This window comes from Nicotiana tabacum, chromosome 17 (genome assembly GCF_000715075.1).
Source record: "Nicotiana tabacum cultivar K326 chromosome 17, ASM71507v2, whole genome shotgun sequence".
NCBI classification, from domain to species: Eukaryota; Viridiplantae; Streptophyta; class Magnoliopsida; order Solanales; family Solanaceae; genus Nicotiana; species Nicotiana tabacum.
In genome coordinates, this window is record NC_134096.1 from 39,875,507 (window position 1) to 39,894,353 (window position 18,847).

Genomic DNA, 18,847 nt, shown 5'->3' on the forward strand with positions numbered 1-18,847 from the left:
ACTGTTGTATTCCATTGTTATTTCCCTTTTTAGTGCTCATATTACTCTACTTTTCTGGTATCTAACTGTCACGACCCGAAATTCCCACCTTCGAGCCGTGATGGCGCCTAACATTTTACTTGTTAGGCAAGGCAACGTTAAAATAATATTAGCCATTTTTAAAAAAATTTTAAATTTATTAATAATAAAGAAACAAATGCGGAAGTAAGGTATGAAATATAGTGAATAATCCATAAAAATAACGGCGTCTAAATACCATCCCAGAATTGGTGTTACAAATGCACGAGTTTCTAAAATAATAAAAATAAAGCTGTTTGGAAATATACACACAGCTAAAGTAAAATGGACGGGGACTTCAGAACTGCGAACGTCGTGTAGTTATACCTCAAGTCTCCTCTGAGTAGCTGAAATCCGAGCAAGTCTATGGTATGCCGCTGGGACCAACTCCAAAATCTGCACAAGAAGTGCAGAGTATAGTATCAGTACAACCGACCCCATGTACTGGTAAGTGCTAAGCCTAACCTCGATGAAGTAGTGACGAGGCTAAGGCGGTTCACTTACATTAACCTGTACGCAATATTAGTAACAACATCAATAATAGAAATAAATCAGGTAACTCATTTATAATGGTTGAAGCCAACTCAACAGTTATAACCAATTATCATTTTCATAAATTATGTTGCAGCGTGCAACCCGCTCTCACAATATATTCACATTCAATTCTGTTGCAGCGTGCAACCCGCTCTCCCAATATTTTCCTTTTAATCAAGTATGTCATATATTTATTTCAATCAAGTATATATATAGACTTTTAAATAAGTCTGTTGCGGCGTGCAATCCGATCCCCCAATATTGACTTTTCAATAAGTCTATTGCGGCGTGCAACCCGATCCTCCAATATTAACTTTTTAACAAGTCTGTTGTGGCGTGCAACCCGATCCTCCAATATTAACTTTTTAAACAAGTCTGTTGCAGCGTGCAACCCGATCCTCCAATATGGACTTTTAAACAAGTCTGTTGCGGCGTGCAACTCGATCCTCCAATATATTCATTTCAATCAACTCTGTTGCGGCAAGCAACCCGCTCCTCCAATATATTTATTTACCAATTCTTATAGAATAAATTGCCCCAATAAATACAACAATTAATATAAAATTTTAAAACAACAAGCATTCAATAGTTATGATTTAATTATGAAACAAGCAATGACAATTAGCAATTTATTATGAAAATCGAGGAGAAAATAGATATTTTAATATTTAATATGCTAAATGTCAAGTAGCAATAAATACACATAAATCAAATAGCATGTAGCAATTATTGCAGGAATTCAAGAATTAATATTTGTCAAGGAATAGGAAAGAAATAATTATTATAACAATTAATTCGTGTCTTAGAACAATTTATGATTTTCAATTAATTATGCAAATAATTAATTTGACGACGTATAGACACTCGTCACCTCGCCTATGCGTCGTTCACATACATTACACATAACAAATAATTTAAGGGTTCTATTCCCTCAAGTCAAGGTTAACCACGACACTTACCTCGCTATGCAAATTCTAATAAATTACTCGACCACAGCTTTTCCTTTTAAATTTATCTCCAAAAGCTTCAAATCTATTCACAAATAATTCGATATACTCAATACAAATCGTAAGAATTAATTCCATATGAATTTACTAGTTTTCCGGATAAAAATCTGAAATTCACTTTAAAAATTGACAGTGGGGCCCAAATCTCAAATCTCAGAAAACTTACAAAATCCGAACACCTATTCCGAGACGAGTCCAACCATACAAAAATTATCAAATTCCGACATCGGATTGACCTTCGAATCTTCGTTTTACATTTTTGGAAGGTTTTGTAAAAATCTGATTTTTCTTCCATAAATTCATGATGTAAATGAGTATGGAATCATGAAATATAATCAATATAGGATAAGGAACACTTACCCCAATTTTGTTCCGTGAAAATCGCCCAAAGATTGCTTAAATCGAGCTCCCCAAACTCAAAAATGAGTAAAATGGCTAAACTCCCCGTTTTATGGGGTTTCTGGCATTTTCGAGCGCCACAGGTAGCGTGGGGCGCTGCCTGTGGCACACTTTCCAGAACAACAATAATTCCCAGCGCCAGGGCTAGCGCCCCACGCTACCCTGGGCGCTGCCGGCTACGAAAAATCTTTCCCGACACGAAAATGGGCATAACTTTCTCATACGATGTCCGAATTCGACGATTCTTTTTGCTATGGCTCTAAAATTTCAATACGCATCTAATGCTTCCATAAAAACGGAATTTAAAATTCATTTACTTAATGGGATACCACTTATTCTTGAAGAATCGACGTCGAACGTTCTTGAAATGCCAAAATTAAATTTCGTTGACCACCCGAAATCCACCCGAGGCCCTCGGGATCTCAACCAAATATACCAACAAGTCCTAAAACATTATACGGACTTACTCGAGGTCTCATATCACGTCACACGGTGCTGAAATTATAATTCACACCTCGATTCGATCTTTTGAGTTTCTAAACTTTTCAATTTACAAATCTTGTGCCAAAACATGTTAAATGAATCCGGAATGACTTTAAATTTGGCACACAAGTCATAAATGATATAACGGAGCTATTCCAATTTTCCGAATCGGATTCCGACCCCGATATCAAAAGTCAACTCTGTGGTCAAACTTGGAAATCTTTAGCCTTTAAATTGCTAGTTCCGTTAAATAGTCATAACTTAAGCTAGGGACCTCCAAATTAAATTCTGGGCATACGTCCAAGTCCCAAATCACGATACAGAGCGGTTAAAAAAAATACTAATTCGGGTCTGTTTGCTAAAAATGTTGACCAAAGTCAACTCACTTGAATTTTAAAGCTCTATTTCACATTTTAATTCATATTTCACATAAAAACTTTCCAGAAAATTTTACGGACTGCGCACGCAAGTCGTGGAAGGATAAATACTGTTTTTCGAGGTCTTAGAACAGAGGATTACTTATTAAATTTAAAGATGATATTTTGGGTCATCACATTCTCCACCTCTAATATAAACGTTTGTCCTCAAATGGAGTTAGAAAAAAAAAATTACCTGAGCTGGAGAAAATGTGTGGATATTTAACCCGCATTTCCGACTCGAACTCCCAGGTAGATGCCTCTACCGACTGACCTCTCCATTGCACCCGAATTGAAGAATAACTCTTAGACCTCAATTGTCGGACCTGCCGGGCTAGAATAGCCACCGACTCCTCCTCGTAAGTCAAATCTGTGTCCAATTGGACTAAGTTGAAATCTAACACATGGGACGGATCACCATGATATTTCCGGAGCATAGACACATGGAACACCGGATGAACCGCTGATAAACTAGGTGGTAATGCAAGCCTGTAGGCTACTTCACCCACCCTTTCAAGAATTTCAAAGGGTCTGATATACCAAGGGCTCAACTTGCCCTTCTTTCCGAACCTCATTACACCTTTCATAGGTGAAACCCGAAGCAATATTTGTTCTCCAACCATGAATGCAATATCACAAACTTTACGGTCGGCATAACTCTTTTTCCTAGACTGAGCTGTGCGAAGTCCATCCTGAATAATCTTGACCTTATCCAAGGCATCCTGTACCAAATCGGTACCCAACAACTGAGCCTCTCCCGGTTCAAACCAACCAAATGGCGATCGGCATCGCCTTCCATATAATGCCTCATATGGAGCCATCTGAATGCTCGACTGGTAGCTGTTATTATAAGAAAACTCTGCAAGTGGCAAGAAATGATCCCAAGAACCTCCAAAGTCTATAACACAAGCGCGAAGCATATCTTCCAATAACTGAATAGTGCGCTCTGACTGTCCGTCTGTTTGTGGATGAAATGTTGTACTCAACTCCACCCGCGTGCCTAACTCACGCTGTACAGCCCTCCAAAAATGTGAGGTAAACTGCGTACCTCGATCTGAAATAATAGACACGGGCACACCGTGAAGGCGGACAATCTCACCAATGTAAATTTCAGCTAACCTCTCTGAAGAATAGGTAACTGCCACTGGAATGAAATGGGCTGACTTGGTCAACCTGTCCACAATGACCCAAACTGCGTCAAATTTTCTCTGAGTCTGTGGGAGCCCAACAACAAAATCCATTGTGATACGCTCCCACTTCCACTCGGGAATTTCTAACTTCTGAAACAAACCACCAGGTCTCTGATGCTCGTACTTAACTTACTGACAATTCAGACACCGAGTTACATGTGCAACTATATCCTTTTTCATTCTCCTCCACCAATAATGTTGCCGCAAATCTTGATATATTTTTTCGGCACCTGGATGAATAGAATACCTGGAACTGTGTGCCTATTCAAGAATTAATTCATGAAGCCCATCCACATTAGGCACACAAATACGACCATGCATTCGCAGAACCCCATCTTCCCCCACAGCAACCTGTTTGGCATCACCGTACCGCACCGTGTCCTTAAGGACAAGTAAGTGAGGATCATCATACTGCCTCTCTCTGATGCGCTCATATAAAGAAGACCGAGTGACTGTACAAGCTAGAACCCGACTGGGTTCTGAAATATCTAACCTTACGAACTGATTAGCCAAAGTTTGAACATCTGCAGCTAATGGCCTCTCACCAACCGGAATATACGCAAGACTGCCCATACTCATAGCCTTTCTACTCAAAGCATCGGCCACCACATTGGCCTTTCCGGGGTGATACAAAATGGTGATATCATAGTCTTTCAACAACTCCATCCATCTTCTTTGCCTCAAATTAAGATCCTTTTGTTTGAACAGGTACTGAAGGCTGCGATGATCAGTAAATACCTCACACGAGACACCGTAGAGGTAATGCCTCCAAATTTTCAGTGCATGAATAATGGCTGCTAATTCTAAGTCATGAACAGGATAATTCTTCTCGTGAACTTTCAACTGTCGCGACGCATATGTAATTACCTTGCCATCTTGCATTAATACTGCACCAAGCCTAATGTGAGATGCATCACAATATACCGTATACAATCCTGAACCTGTGGGTAATACCAATACTGGCGCCGTAGTCAAAGAAGTCTTGAGCTTCTGAAAGCTCAACTCACACTCGTCTGACCATCTGAATGGAACACCCTTCTGGGTTAGTCTGGTCAAGGTGCTTGCTATAGATGAAAACCCTTCCACGAACCGACGATAATAACCTGCCAAACCTAGGAAACTCCGAATCTCTATAACCGAAGCAGGTCTAGGCCAATTCTGAATAGCCTCAATCTTCTTAGGATCCACCTTTATGCCTTCTGCCGATACAACATGTCCCAAAAAGGCAACTGAGTCTAACCAAAACTCACATTTTGAAAATTTGGCATATAACTGATTATTCTTCAAGGTGTGAAGCACACTTCGAAGATGCCGCTCATGCTCCTCTCGACTGCTGGAGTAAATCAAGATATCATCAATGAATACAACCACAAAAGAATCCAAATAAGGCTTGAACACCCGATTCATCAAATCCATAAATGCTGCTGGAGCATTTGTCAACCCAAATGACATCACTAGGAACTCGTAATGCCCATGCCGAGTCCGAAAAGTTGTCTTAGGGACATCAGATGCCCTAATCTTCAACTGATGGTAACTAGATCTCAAATCAATTTTTGAAAATACCTTGGCACCCTGAAGCTGATCAAATAAGTCATCAATTCTTGGCAGCGGATATTTGTTTTTGATAGTGGCCTTGTTCAACTGCCGATAATCTATACACATCCGTATCGAGACATCTTTCTTCTTTACAAATAATATTGATGCACCCCAGGGCGAGATACTGGGTCTAATGAATCCCTGATCAAGCAAGGCTTGTAACTGCTCTTTCAATTCTTTCAACTCTGGCGGGGCCATACGGTATGGTGGAATAGAAATGGGCTGACTGCCCAGAGCCAAATCAATACAGAAGTCAATATCTCTGTCGGGTGGCATCCCCGGCAGATCTGCAGGAAATACTTCCGAAAATTCACGAACAACTGGTACTGAGTCCATAGAAGGGACATCCGCACTGGGATCGCGAATATAAGCCAAATAGGCTAGACACCCTTTCTCTACCATACGCCGAGCTTTCAGATAAGAAATAACCCTGCTGGCAGAATGGCCAGGAGTTCCTTTCCACTCTAATTGAGGTAACCCCGGCATAGCTAGGGTTACTGTCTTGGCATGACAGTCCAATATAGCATGATAAGGAGACAGCCAATCCATACCCAAGATGACATCAAAATCTACCATATCAAGAAGTAGAAGATCCACACTAGTTTCAAGATTACCAATAGTAACCACACACGAATGGTAGACATGATTTACTACCACAGAGTCTCCCACCAGTGTAGATACACACACAGAAGCACTCAGAGAATCACAAGGCACAACCAAATATGAAGCAAAATAGGAGGACACATAGGAATAAGTAGATCCTGGATCAAATAAAACTGAAGCATCTCTATGGCAAACTGGAATAATACCTGTGATCACAACATCAGATGACTCGGCCTCAGGCCTAGGTGGAAAAGCATAAAATCGGGGCTGGGCCCCACCACTCTGAACTGCATTTCTGGGATGGCCTCTCTAACTAGCTGGCCTTCACCTCTAACGGTCTGACCTCCACCTCTAATGGCCTGACCTCCACCTCTAACTACTTGACCCTACCTTTAGCTGGCTGAGCAGGCGGTGAAGAAACCAGTGCCGGTATGATGGCACAAGAATCTTGCCGAGATCTATTACTCGCCAATCTAGGGCAATACCTCCTGATGTGACCAATGTTCCCACACTCATAACACCCATCCTGATGTCGTGGCTGTTGAAGCTGAAGCTGACCCATATGGGGCGGATAACTACTGTAGTAACTCTGGAGTGGTGGTGCACTGATAGGAGCTGAATGTGTACTAAATACTGGCTCCCCAGAGTAAGGCATAATAGGACCGTTACTTCCTGAAGCACCGGGAGATACATGAAGTGCTGAATGAAACGGTCTGGGAGGATGACCCCTACCAAAATTACCCCTACCTCCAGACGAGGCACCACTGTAACCACCGAACTGACGAGGCCTCTTATCGTACCTCTGCCCTCTTTCCTGTGCAAGAACCATCTTGATCATCCTTGCGACATTAGCAGTCGCCTGAAAAGAAATCTCACTTCCGGTCTCCTTGGCCATCTAAAGTCTGATAGGGTGAGTGAGTCCCTCAATGAACCTCCTCACTCTCTCTCCCTTCGTAGGTAGTAAAAGGAGAGCATGACGGGCCAAATCCACAAAACGGGACTCATACTGAGTAACATTCATACTGCCCTGCTGTAGACGCTCAAATTGCTTGCGAAATTCCTCTCTCAGTGTGATAGGGAGGAACTTCTCCAGAAATAGCTGAGAGAACTGCTCCCAGGTAAGTGTAGGTGATCCGACTGGTCGGGTGAATGTATAATCTCTCCATCACCTCTTGGCAGAACCCGTCATCTGGAATACAGCAAAATCAACTCCATTGGTCTCAACTATACCCATGTTTCGCAGCACCTCGTGGAAGCGTTCAAGATAATCCTGTGGGTCCTTAGAAGGTGTACCACTGAAGTGAACTGGAAAGAGCTTAGTAAACTTATCCAGTCTCAATAAGGCCTCAAAAGACATGACGGGCCTATCACCGGTCTGTGCCGCAATAACTGGCTGAATTACCCCAACTGGCGGGGCTGTTGGAGCCTGATTCTGGGGAGCCATTTGCTCCGGGGCAGGAGTAGTGGGAGTTTGTGCTCCTCCCCCAGCCTGTGAGACGACTGGTGCCACTAGAAATGTACCATTCTGAGTCACACCCTCCATAAGACTCACCAATCAGACTAGAGCGTCCTGAAGCACTAGAATGGCTATGAATCCTTCCGGGACCTGAACTGGTCCAACTGGTACATTCTGAACTGGGACCTCCTCCTGAAGGTCTACCTGAGGTTCTTCAACAGGTGCAGTTGCTCGAGCTCTAGACTGAGCTCTACCTCGGCCTCTGCCTCGGCCTCTAGCACGACCTCGGCCTCGACCTCTACCCCTGGCCATAGTTTCCACCGGGGGTTCTAGTCCCTATCCATCGGTAGAGGTATTACGCGTTCTCACCATCTGCGAGTGAATAAGAGTAGAATGGTTCAATCATCGATGATAGAATAAAATCGCACGAAAGAATAAGAAAGAAGTGATATTGTTCCTAAACTTAATATCCTTTGAGAGATAAGTACAGACGTCTCCGTACCGATCCTTCAGACTCTACTAAGCTTGCTCGTGGCTCGTGAGACCTATGTAACCTAGTGCTATGATACTAACTGTCACGACCCGAAATTCCCACCTTCGGATCGTGATGACGCCTAACATTTCACTTGCTAGGCAAGCCAACGTTAAAATAATATTAGCCATTTATAAACAATTTTTAAATTTATTAATAATAAAGAAACAAATGCGGAAGTAAGGTCTGAAATATAGTGAATAATCCATAAAAATAACGGCGTCTAAATACCATCCCAGAATTGGTGTCACAAGTGCACGAGCTTCTAAAATAATAAAAATAAAGGTCTGAATAAAATAAAGCTGTCTGGAAATATACATACAGCTAAGGTACAGTAGACGGGAACTTCAGAACTGCGAACGTCATGCAGTTATACCTCAAGTCTCCTCTGAGTAGCTGAAATCCGAGCAAGTCTATGGTACGCCGCTGGGACCAACTCCAAAATCTGCACAAGAAGTGCAGAGTGTAGTATCAATACAACCGACCCCATGTACTGGTAAGTGCTGAGCCTAACCTCGACGAAGTAGTGACGAGGCTAAGGCGGTTCACTTACATTAACCTGTACGCAATATTAGTAACAACATCACTAATAGAAATAAATCAGGTAACTCATTTATAATGGTTGAAGCCAACTCAGCAGTTATAACCAATTATCATTTCCATAAATTCTATTATAGCGTGCAACCCGCTCTCACAATATATTCACATTCAATTCTGTTGCAGCGTGCAACCCGCTCTCCCAATATTTTCTTTTTAATCAAGTATGTCATATATTCATTTCAATCAAGTATATATATAGACCTTTAAATAAGTCTGTTGCGGAGTGCAATCCGATCCCCCAATATTGACTTTTCAATAAGTCTATTGCGGCGTGCAACCCGATCCTCCAATATTAACTTTTTAACAAGTCTGTTGCGGCGTGCAACCCGATCCTCCAATATAGACTTTTAAACAAGTCTGTTGCGACGTGCAACCCGATCCTCCAATATGGACTTTTAAACAAGTCTGTTCCGGCGTGCAACCCGATCCTCCAATATAGACTTTTAAACAAGTCTGTTGCGGCGTGCAACCCGATCCTCCAATATGGACTTTTAAACAAGTCTGTTGCGGCGTGCAACTCGATCCTCCAATTTATTCATTTCAATCAACTCTGTTGCGGCGTGCAACTCGATCCTCCAATTTATTCATTTCAATCAACTCTGTTGCGGCGCACAACTCGCTCCTCCAATATATTCATTTACCAATTCTTATAGAATAAATTGCCCCAATAAATACAAAAATTAATATAAAATTGTAAAACAACAAGCATTCAATAGTTATGATTTAATTATGAAACAAGCAATGACAATTAGCAATTTATTACGAAAATCGGGGAGAAAATAGATATTTTAATATTTAATATGCTAAATGTCAAGTAGCAATTAATACACATAAATCAAATAGCATGTAGCAATTATTGCAGGAATTCAAGAATTAATATTTGTCAAGGAATAAGAAAGAAATAATTATTATAATAATTAATTCGTGTCTTAGAACAATTTATGATTTTCAAATAATTATGCAAATAATTAATTTGACGATGTATAGACACTCGTCACCTCACCTATACGTCGTTCACACACATTTCACATAACAAATAATTTAAAGGTTCTATTCTCTCAAGTCAAGGTTAACCACGACACTTACCTCGCTATGCAAATTCCAATAAATTACTCGACCACAACTTTTCCTTTTAAATTTGTCTCCAAAAGCTTCAAATCTAATCACAAATAATTCGATATACTCAATACAAATCGTAGGAATTAATTCCATATGAATTTATTAGTTTTCCGGATAAAAATCCGAAATTCACTTTAAAAATTGACAGTGGGACCCACATCTCAAATCTCGGAAAACTTACAAAATCCAAACACCCATTCCGAGACGAGTCCAACCATACAAAAATTATCAAATTCCGACATCGGATTGACCTTAGAATCTTCGTTTTACATTTTTGAAAGATTTTGTAAAAATCTGATTTTTCTTCCATAAATTCATGGATTCATAATGTAAATGAGTATGGAATCATGAAATATAATCAATATAGGATAAGGAATACTTACCCCAATTTTTTCCCGTAAAAATCGCCTAAATCGAGCTCCCCAAGCTCAAAAATTAGTAAAATGGCTAAACTCCCCGTTTTATGGGGTTTCTGGCGTTTTCGAGCACCACAGGTAGCGTGGGGCGCTGCTTGTGGCGCACTTTCCAGAACACCAATAATTCCCAGCGCCCCACGCTACCCTGGGCGCTCGCGGCTACGAAAAATCTTTTCTGACACGAAAATGGGCATAACTCTCTCATACGATGTCCGAATTTGACGATTCTTTTTGCCATGGCTCCAAAATTTCAATACGGATCTAATGCTTCCATAAAAATTGAATTTGGAATTCATTTGCTTAATGGGATACCACTTATTCTTGAAGAATCGACGTCGAACGTTCTTGAAATGCCAAAATTAAATTCTGCTGACCACCCGAAATCCACCCGAGGCCCTCGGGATCTCAACCAAAGATACCAACAAGTCCTAAAATATTATACAGACTTACTCGGAGTCTCATATCATGTCAAACAATGCTGAAATTATAATTCACATCTCGATTCAATCTTTTGAGTTTCTAAACTTTTCAATTTACAAATCTTGTGCCAAAACATGTTAAATGAATCCGGAATGACTTTAAATTTGGCACACAAGTCATAAATGACATAATGGAGCTATTCTAATTTTCCGAATCGGATTCCGATCCCGATATCAAAAAGTCAACCCTGTGGTCAAACTTGAAAATCTTTAGCCTTTAAATTGCTAGTTCCGTTAAATGGTCATAACTTAAGCTAGGGACCTCCAAATTAAATTCTGGGCATACGCCCAAGTCCCAAATCACGATCCGGAGCTACCAGAATTGTCAAAATACTAATTCGGGTCCGTTTGCTAAAAATGTTGACCAAAGTCAACTCACTTGAATTTTAAAGCTCTATTTTCACGTTTTTATTCATATTTCACATAAAAACTTTCCAGAAAATTTTACGGACTGCGCACGCAAGTCGAGAAAGGATAAATGGTGCTTTTCGAGGTCTTAAAACATAGAATTAGTTATTAAATTTAAAGATGATATTTTGGGTCATCACACTAACGCGATGTTGCTTCTACAATGCAATTGTGTTGATGTATAGTACAATATTTTGTAGTTAAGCAAATTTTTGAGAAGATATTATATTTCTTTAATCAAATATGTAATGCTAAAAATTAAAACATGTATTGCAAAAACTATTTACCGAAAAAAGTTGTTAGAGTATATTTAGTAGTGGGGATGAAATATGCTAGTTCTAAGGCTCCAATATTCATTCAGCAAATTAGTCGAACAAGTGGTGAGCAATTCTATGGACAACTATAACAGCGAAATCTGCAATAGATCCCAAAACAATTAGGGCTAAGTAATCACAGCAACCCTTTACCAATTTAACACAACCATCGTAGATGAATCTTCAAAAATTAAACATCACAACAAAAGCAAGAAGAGCAGAGACGAAATTCGAAATTAAACTAAGAACGCACCTGAAGCTCTCTTAGAATATCTCCATGCTTCCTGACTTGTGGCAACAGACTCTCGAGCGTATTCGTACGCTGCCTAGTAAAATTTTGAAGCTTATTCAATATATTCCACACATAATAAATAAAGAGAAGGCATGACATAATATCAAATTACAAGAAAAGTGGAAATAGAAAAAGTATTTTCCTAGGCAATACAATTTATTCCACACATTTCAAACAAAGACACACCCTAAAGAATGAGAATTTTGAGGCTGGGAGATGAAGGCTTGGCAGTTTCTATTGCTAAGCTGTTTTGTTTGTGTCGAGGCTTTTCTTTCTTCTTTTAATCTATTTAGAAGGGTGGGTGGGGAAAATTTGAGGAAAACATGCGCGTTTTTTGGGGTTAATTTTATTTTAGTATTGACGATGGGATATTATACTAGCGATCGGATATTATCCTCTTGAACTAGAAATAGTGATTTAACGACCGGTAAAAAAATGGGTTGCCATAAATATATTTATAATGATCGGACTCATGTCCGTTCTTTAAGAAATTGACGTTAAAAGTCAATATTGTTGTAGTGATACTTAATACGGACAAGTTCTATAATTTAAGACGAACTACAAATCTAAAGTCAAGATGGAGAAAGATCCGAATCAAGAGGCATGCCGAGATAAGTGACAAAGTCACTGCCACAAGAAGGACAAAGTCCCAACAAGAATGCAAAATGATCAAGCAATCTGTACGAGTGGGCGAGTTAACGAATATCTTGCAATACATGATTAACACGAATACATCGATATTAATTGAAGACAAGGGAAAGAAAAGCTCAAATTATTTCAAAACATTCCAGCAAGTAAAATAGTACAACTTCAAGTATATACACAAACCTTGGTGTTTTACCACAAAACAGTTCAACCACAACTTGAGGACGTTCGAATCGTCTACGCCATAGACCAACCAAATCCGTCCACTTCGTCAAACACTTCCCCTTAGATATTATAAGGGTATATATACCTTAAATACATAATCAAATATCTATATAAGTTCAGTGATTTAACATGGCAAACTAAACATGATATTAGTGAAAATCACCCTAAATTTTTAAAATAGAAATTCTGAACAGTATCATTGTCTTCTGTTGTGGCTCCATTTTGAAGATATAAACGAACGAACTAGACTGTATAGTCTTCATAAAAGTCGTAGACATGTGTCTTAGGGACTGAGAAAATCTTGAATCACCCCAATATCAGTTTCGTGCAAAAGGTTATGCTAAGAATACTAAAAGCAGTACATGGAGAGTTTGTAAAACAGAAAATCGGGGCAGCACCTGCCATGTACTTTATGATCCCTTTTCAAGTAAATACAAGCAAAATTAGATTTTGGTGCCTGAATAAGAGTTACAGAGCTATAAAATATTTTTCCAGCAAAGCTTGAATCACTTAAAATAGAGCTCCATATAAGAAGATATGAAGAAAAAACTAATAGATATCTAGTGTAAAAGAGGGTTTAGTAACTTACCACAAAAGAGAGGAGCAACTTGAGTTTCATCAAGAACTAGTTGGGCTGGTTGATTTAGTAAAAATTTCTGATGGTTATCATGTAGTGTTTTATGTGATAAGAAGGAGAGAGGGTAAGGGTTTTCTTTGGCATGAAAGAATGAAATATGAGAGGAGGTCCTTAAGGATATCTCACATTGGATAAGGATGAACAAAAGGTGGCTGCCCAAACTTTTCTTCTTTGGATAAATACAAAAATGGTGGCAGTCCAAAACCTTAAATATCTAATGTATTTCATAACAATTCATCAAAATAATATTAAGTGTTACACATAGCAACACCATGGAACTTCTTTGTCAATATTAACACAACCTAAAGTATGCAATTTTCATATATTATCAAATTCACGTTTAGGAAGTGCGAAGTAAAATCTATCCTCATTATAAAGATTCTCAATTGAGAATGCAAATATTAGTTAAAACTTTGGGGTGTTACACTCTCAATGCAAACCACCCACTATGATATTTCCTACCACAAGAGCCTATTTTCCTTAGCAGAATAACACAGAAATAGACACATAGAAACAGTCTCTATACTTCAGCATTAAATAAGTGAAGCACACATATGAACAGGTTTTGAAAATTAGACTTCTGGGTATACATGGCAAGACGAATACTTATGTTGTTATTGCTAAAAATGAGGCAACATAAATCATACATCTCATAGACAAATAAGGCACATAGTTTGAAATTATAACAGCTTTTGGGTACAGAGACTAATGTCTTAACATTGATCATAGATGAGCATGCACTTAGGTTAATGACATTACTTAAATCCCTTGACATCAATAATACAGATTCAGACAATGACACTGGTAGCTTATTGCATTCAACCAATAATAGTAGAAGGTTTCCCTTACACCAGATTCAACCTAGAATAACAAAGGAAAGAAAAGACCGAGTGTAAGTTTAAAGCAATGTTCAAAATGTGAAGTCATGAAGGATAAGCAAAGGTTCATAACAAACTACCACACATACAGAGATTTCTATCAAGATTATGACTTCACAAGACAAGATGAGTCTCAAACATTGAAGAATCAGGTTGTCAGTATCATTAAAGATTAAGGATAGGGGAGGTATCACACTTAACGGATTCAAATCAGCTACACAGGATTAGTTGAATAGTTAAACATGATGGTGTCATATTCATATTACATAAATAATCAACAGGGCACAACTATAGTCAGACTCGCAGGAGATAGACTGATCATGACAAATACTACTGATATTCAAAGGAGAATCCGTCCCAGTAGGACTGTTCACAAACTAACAGTTAGATATGGATGTAAAGCACTCATGAGTAGGATTCAGAGGATATTTAAGGACTAATAAATATTTATGAAAGTATTTTTGAACACTCAAGTTTCATAAGTCTTAACCTAGTAAGGCAGGTTATTCTAGGTATTTCATATATACACTAGCTAAGGTTATCTGACAACATCCCAAATTTAGTATGAAAGAACCTAAAGGAACATGGCATGCTAAACATGAAGACTACAATAACAGCCCCAAATATAGCATGATAGAACTCAAGAATATGGCATGATGAACAGAAAGGCCTAGGTAGGATAGCAGAACTTAGAAGGATGATGCATGTTAAACATGATGACTATAGCAGAACCTAAATGCAGAACTCAAGAGAATATAACATGATGAATCATGAGAACTTATAATAGAACATAAGGTGGAACAAAATTCAGAATATAGCATATGAGCATGAAGGTTATAATAGAGCAGTAAGTGGAATAAAACTCAAAATGAAACATGAAGATTATAAAAGTTGCAACATGACATTAACAGAACTCAAAATGCAACATGATGAGCATGAAAGTATTAACAGGACATTAACAGAACTCAAAATGCAGCATAAAAATCATAGCAGAACATTAGAGTAAGGTCTGAGGTCGTAGGCAGATGTGAGAAATCATCAGGTTAAACAACTTAAATACATAGGCTAATACAATACAGAAAATGAGGTCATTAAAGTCACACAGCTACCTAATTAACATTAAATAAATATAATAGTTTATCATAGATCATTAACAAGTCATAGTGTACCAAAATAAGCAATTAAAGGCTGAATAAATATTATAGACTAAGCAGTTAACCAAGAAAAATAATACCGCGTTCATGATTTTAAATGAAGCAATTAAGAGAGAGAGAGAGAGAGAGAAAGGATGGAGGCATACTGACCTCCTCTTGGGCAGCAAACCAAACAAAAGGTTCTTGTTTAGCCGTATAGGATCAAGAACTCACCCGACCAATGCAATACTCAGAATCAGAGAGAAACCAGAAACTAATTAGAACCCTAGCTCAATTTACTACCCAGAACTAAAAGCAAGATTTTTTCTAAGTAATTTCGTGATAGCTTCTTATGCCTATTAGCTATGTAGGTTGAAGGTATTAGGTTTTCTTGTTGTGTTAGGTCTTATTGGTGAGAGAATTGAAAACCCCCATTTTATAGTGCCATTAATGGCTTAGGATTTCAGCAGATTTTGAATTCAGTAGTGGAAGATGACGACTACTAGATGATGCAAGCATAGGCGGGTGAAAAATCAAAGAGACGGAGGGGGAAATTGTTAGGTATTTACCTGAGAGAAGTGAAGCTAACCGTTGAGGTACGAGAGACCACTGGTTAGAATCCTAATACCCATAGGTCATTGCATTTGACCTCTGGGTGTCGAATATCAACATTGAAACCAGCTAGCATCTCAGGCCCTCTTTGATTTGAAAAGACGGAGGAGGAGATCTGGCGAGTTGAAATTTCACCTTTTTGGTCTGACTTCTTCAAATAGGACTATTGAGATTAAATGATGAAAATGAAAAGGGAGTGATGAGTTTCATAGTACATAGACATAACTGATGGCCATGTTGGCCATGGATTTGAAAACCACATATGATTTGAGTTTCATATTTATGTTAGGGCTTTCGAATTTGGGGTTTTGAGTCCCAAAGGCGAAATGCACAAAGATTCAGCGAGAAACAGGGGTAATGAAGGCAGAAGGAATATTTTCTGGTCATGATTCATGACGTTTGGGTGATTGACGGGTCTGAGAGTATGAGAGAGATGAGAGAAGAAAGGGAAATGGGGCGGCTGAGTGTTTGGAGTGAATGATTAGGGTTAGGGGTATTGGAGGGTTGTCTCTAGGTTTAAGAAAGAAATATGGGATCTGGGGCGTTGGATCTATTGATCAACAACCCTGATAATTTGGGCATTAAAGAATTAAAATGTGAAAAAGTCATGGTCGTTTGATTGTTGGATTTGGACAACTAAGATCAAGTCTAGTGGAGTACTAAAAATATTAAAGAAAAAATGAGGATAAAATGCTAGCCGTTGATCTGATAGATCAATGGTCCAGATTCAGTGTGCTTTCTTTGTGAGTGAGAGAGACGAGTGATGTGGCAGATTACGATTGGCTTAGAGAGAGAGACCCGGATTGCCAAGATGGAAAGAGATGGGGTGTTTGGACTAGGTACTTTCTGGATTGGGCTTGTCTTTTGGGTTGGAATTGATTTAGGAAATAGTCACTTGTATTTTAATTAGGAATTGCAATTGTAGCCTTTTAGTCTTCTAACCTTTTTAAAATTAATTTAAATAATTGTTATAATTAAATAATAATTGTTATTATTTAATTATTTTAAATAAAATATAGTAAAATTATAATTACCAAACATACTACTAATTATTATAATTAATTATTTACAAAATATTTTGTCTTCTAAATTATAACACCAATTTCGAACATAATAATCTAATTAATCAGAATTTGAGAAATAATTCATGAAATTAATTATAAACCCTAGATGATGTATTTTAGAAATTTCCTCAATGATAAAAAGTAGTAATTATATTTATATTACATAATGTTAGTACTAGGTTATTAATTTCAAAGCTAATATTTAATCAATTTTGTAAAATGGGTATTTATTGATAGAAAACACTTTCAAATATTCATTGTAAATTATTAAATGTAAATAAATTAATTTTAAAAGGGAGGGTCAAAATTAGCCGTCAACACTTGGTCAAATTTTTAATATTTTGACTTTTTGTCTGGCTTCATACTAACAACAGATGTCGAAAATTCTCATGTGCGGAATTGTTTGCCAACAGCATGCCTGCCCCAGTCGAAACTGGTAGTTGAATAATATTTAAAAACAATACAAAAAAGAAAATCTAGATCTTCCGACTATAATAGTCGTATATGCGGACTTGCAACGATTTTCTTGTAGTGATAGACCAGATAATCTTGATTAAAAAGATAAAACTATTGCAATTACGAACATAAACAAAATAGAGACTTTAGTTATCATTTGAATTTCGAGGGGAGCCAAATCACATTTTTTTTAAAATTTATTTCAAAGTAGTATCCTAACCAAAAAGAAAATTACTAATTAATATTGGGAAAGAGAAGAAATCATTTTATGGAGAGAGCTTTATTCTCAACCACCATCTCACCAACCTTAATGATTTGAACTGTATCCGCTAAATTACAAAGGCAAAACTATGTGACTTTTTATCTATATATCACAAACAACTTAGAAAACAAAATGAAATAGAAGTAGGAATCAAAATTGTGGTCCTTGGCTTCCTTTAGGGCTTGTCTACATTTCATTGTTTGTCAATCAAAGACAGAACTATCCAAAGCTAAAGACAAAAGGATGCTCTCAACTGATTCCATCAACCTACTAATATAGCTATTGTATTAGACTTCTCTATAATAACATCCCTATATAATAGTTATTTACTATAAAAGTCAAGTTTTTCTCAGAATCGATAACAACAACAATCATATTTATAGCAGAACGCTCTTTGTAAAATTACTCTATAACAGCCATATAGAATCTTTAAGATTACTACTAATAATTCTAAAAATATACACATAATCTTTTCCATTAAACAAAGTTTTTGTCTTGCATAATATATAAGATTTGAAGATTTGCACATGTTATCTTTTTCACTGGACAAATTTCAAAAAATATTTAGATAGAAAATTTAACTGTTAAGTTTTGAGATTGTCTTCGAGGAAAAGCTATTGGATATATTTTTGTTGAAAATTTTGACACGAACCTTTGCCAATTCAAGCATTATATTAGTAAGAGAATGAAATCAATGAAACAAACTACAATTACAAAGTTCTTCCATCAATCTTAAAAGAATTTATTTTTCTAGGTAGCTTTGAAATGTATGCCTTAGAATTTAAATATGTATAGGTTTAGTTATGAATTTATTAATAATGTATTAGCTTTATTCAATATTTAACTAGTGAAATATGCATATTTTTTTGAGATTTTAAATTTGAATAGTTTTCTTATCTTTTATATGTAACATTAGAAAAGAAAAAATAATTGATTTTTAGATAATTTTATCTATAACGGTCAAAAAATATTTAAATGTCAAAGACACATACTATAGTTATTTATGTCATTCAAAGAGAAGAAGAATCGAGGAT

The 18,847-nt window shown here is 37.5% G+C and overlaps 1 long non-coding RNA gene across 6 annotated transcripts; it reads right to left on the minus strand.

The window, feature by feature from the left end:
• Positions 1–205: 205 nt before the first annotated feature.
• On the minus strand, positions 206–12,274 carry LOC107759596 (uncharacterized). Of its 6 annotated transcripts, none has more exons than XR_012701136.1 (4): positions 12,088–12,270; positions 11,863–11,935; positions 8,596–8,718; positions 206–453 (listed from the first exon to the last, which is right to left on the minus strand). It is a non-coding gene; the product is annotated as an uncharacterized LOC107759596 (long non-coding RNA). The 6 variants fall into 6 exon arrangements; XR_012701138.1 differs by lacking the exon at positions 206–453 and adding an exon at positions 9,960–10,032 and having other exon boundaries at positions 8,126–8,832; positions 11,863–11,931; positions 12,088–12,274; XR_012701134.1 differs by lacking the exon at positions 12,088–12,270 and having other exon boundaries at positions 8,596–8,832; positions 11,863–12,081.
• Positions 12,275–18,847: the final 6,573 nt, after the last annotated feature.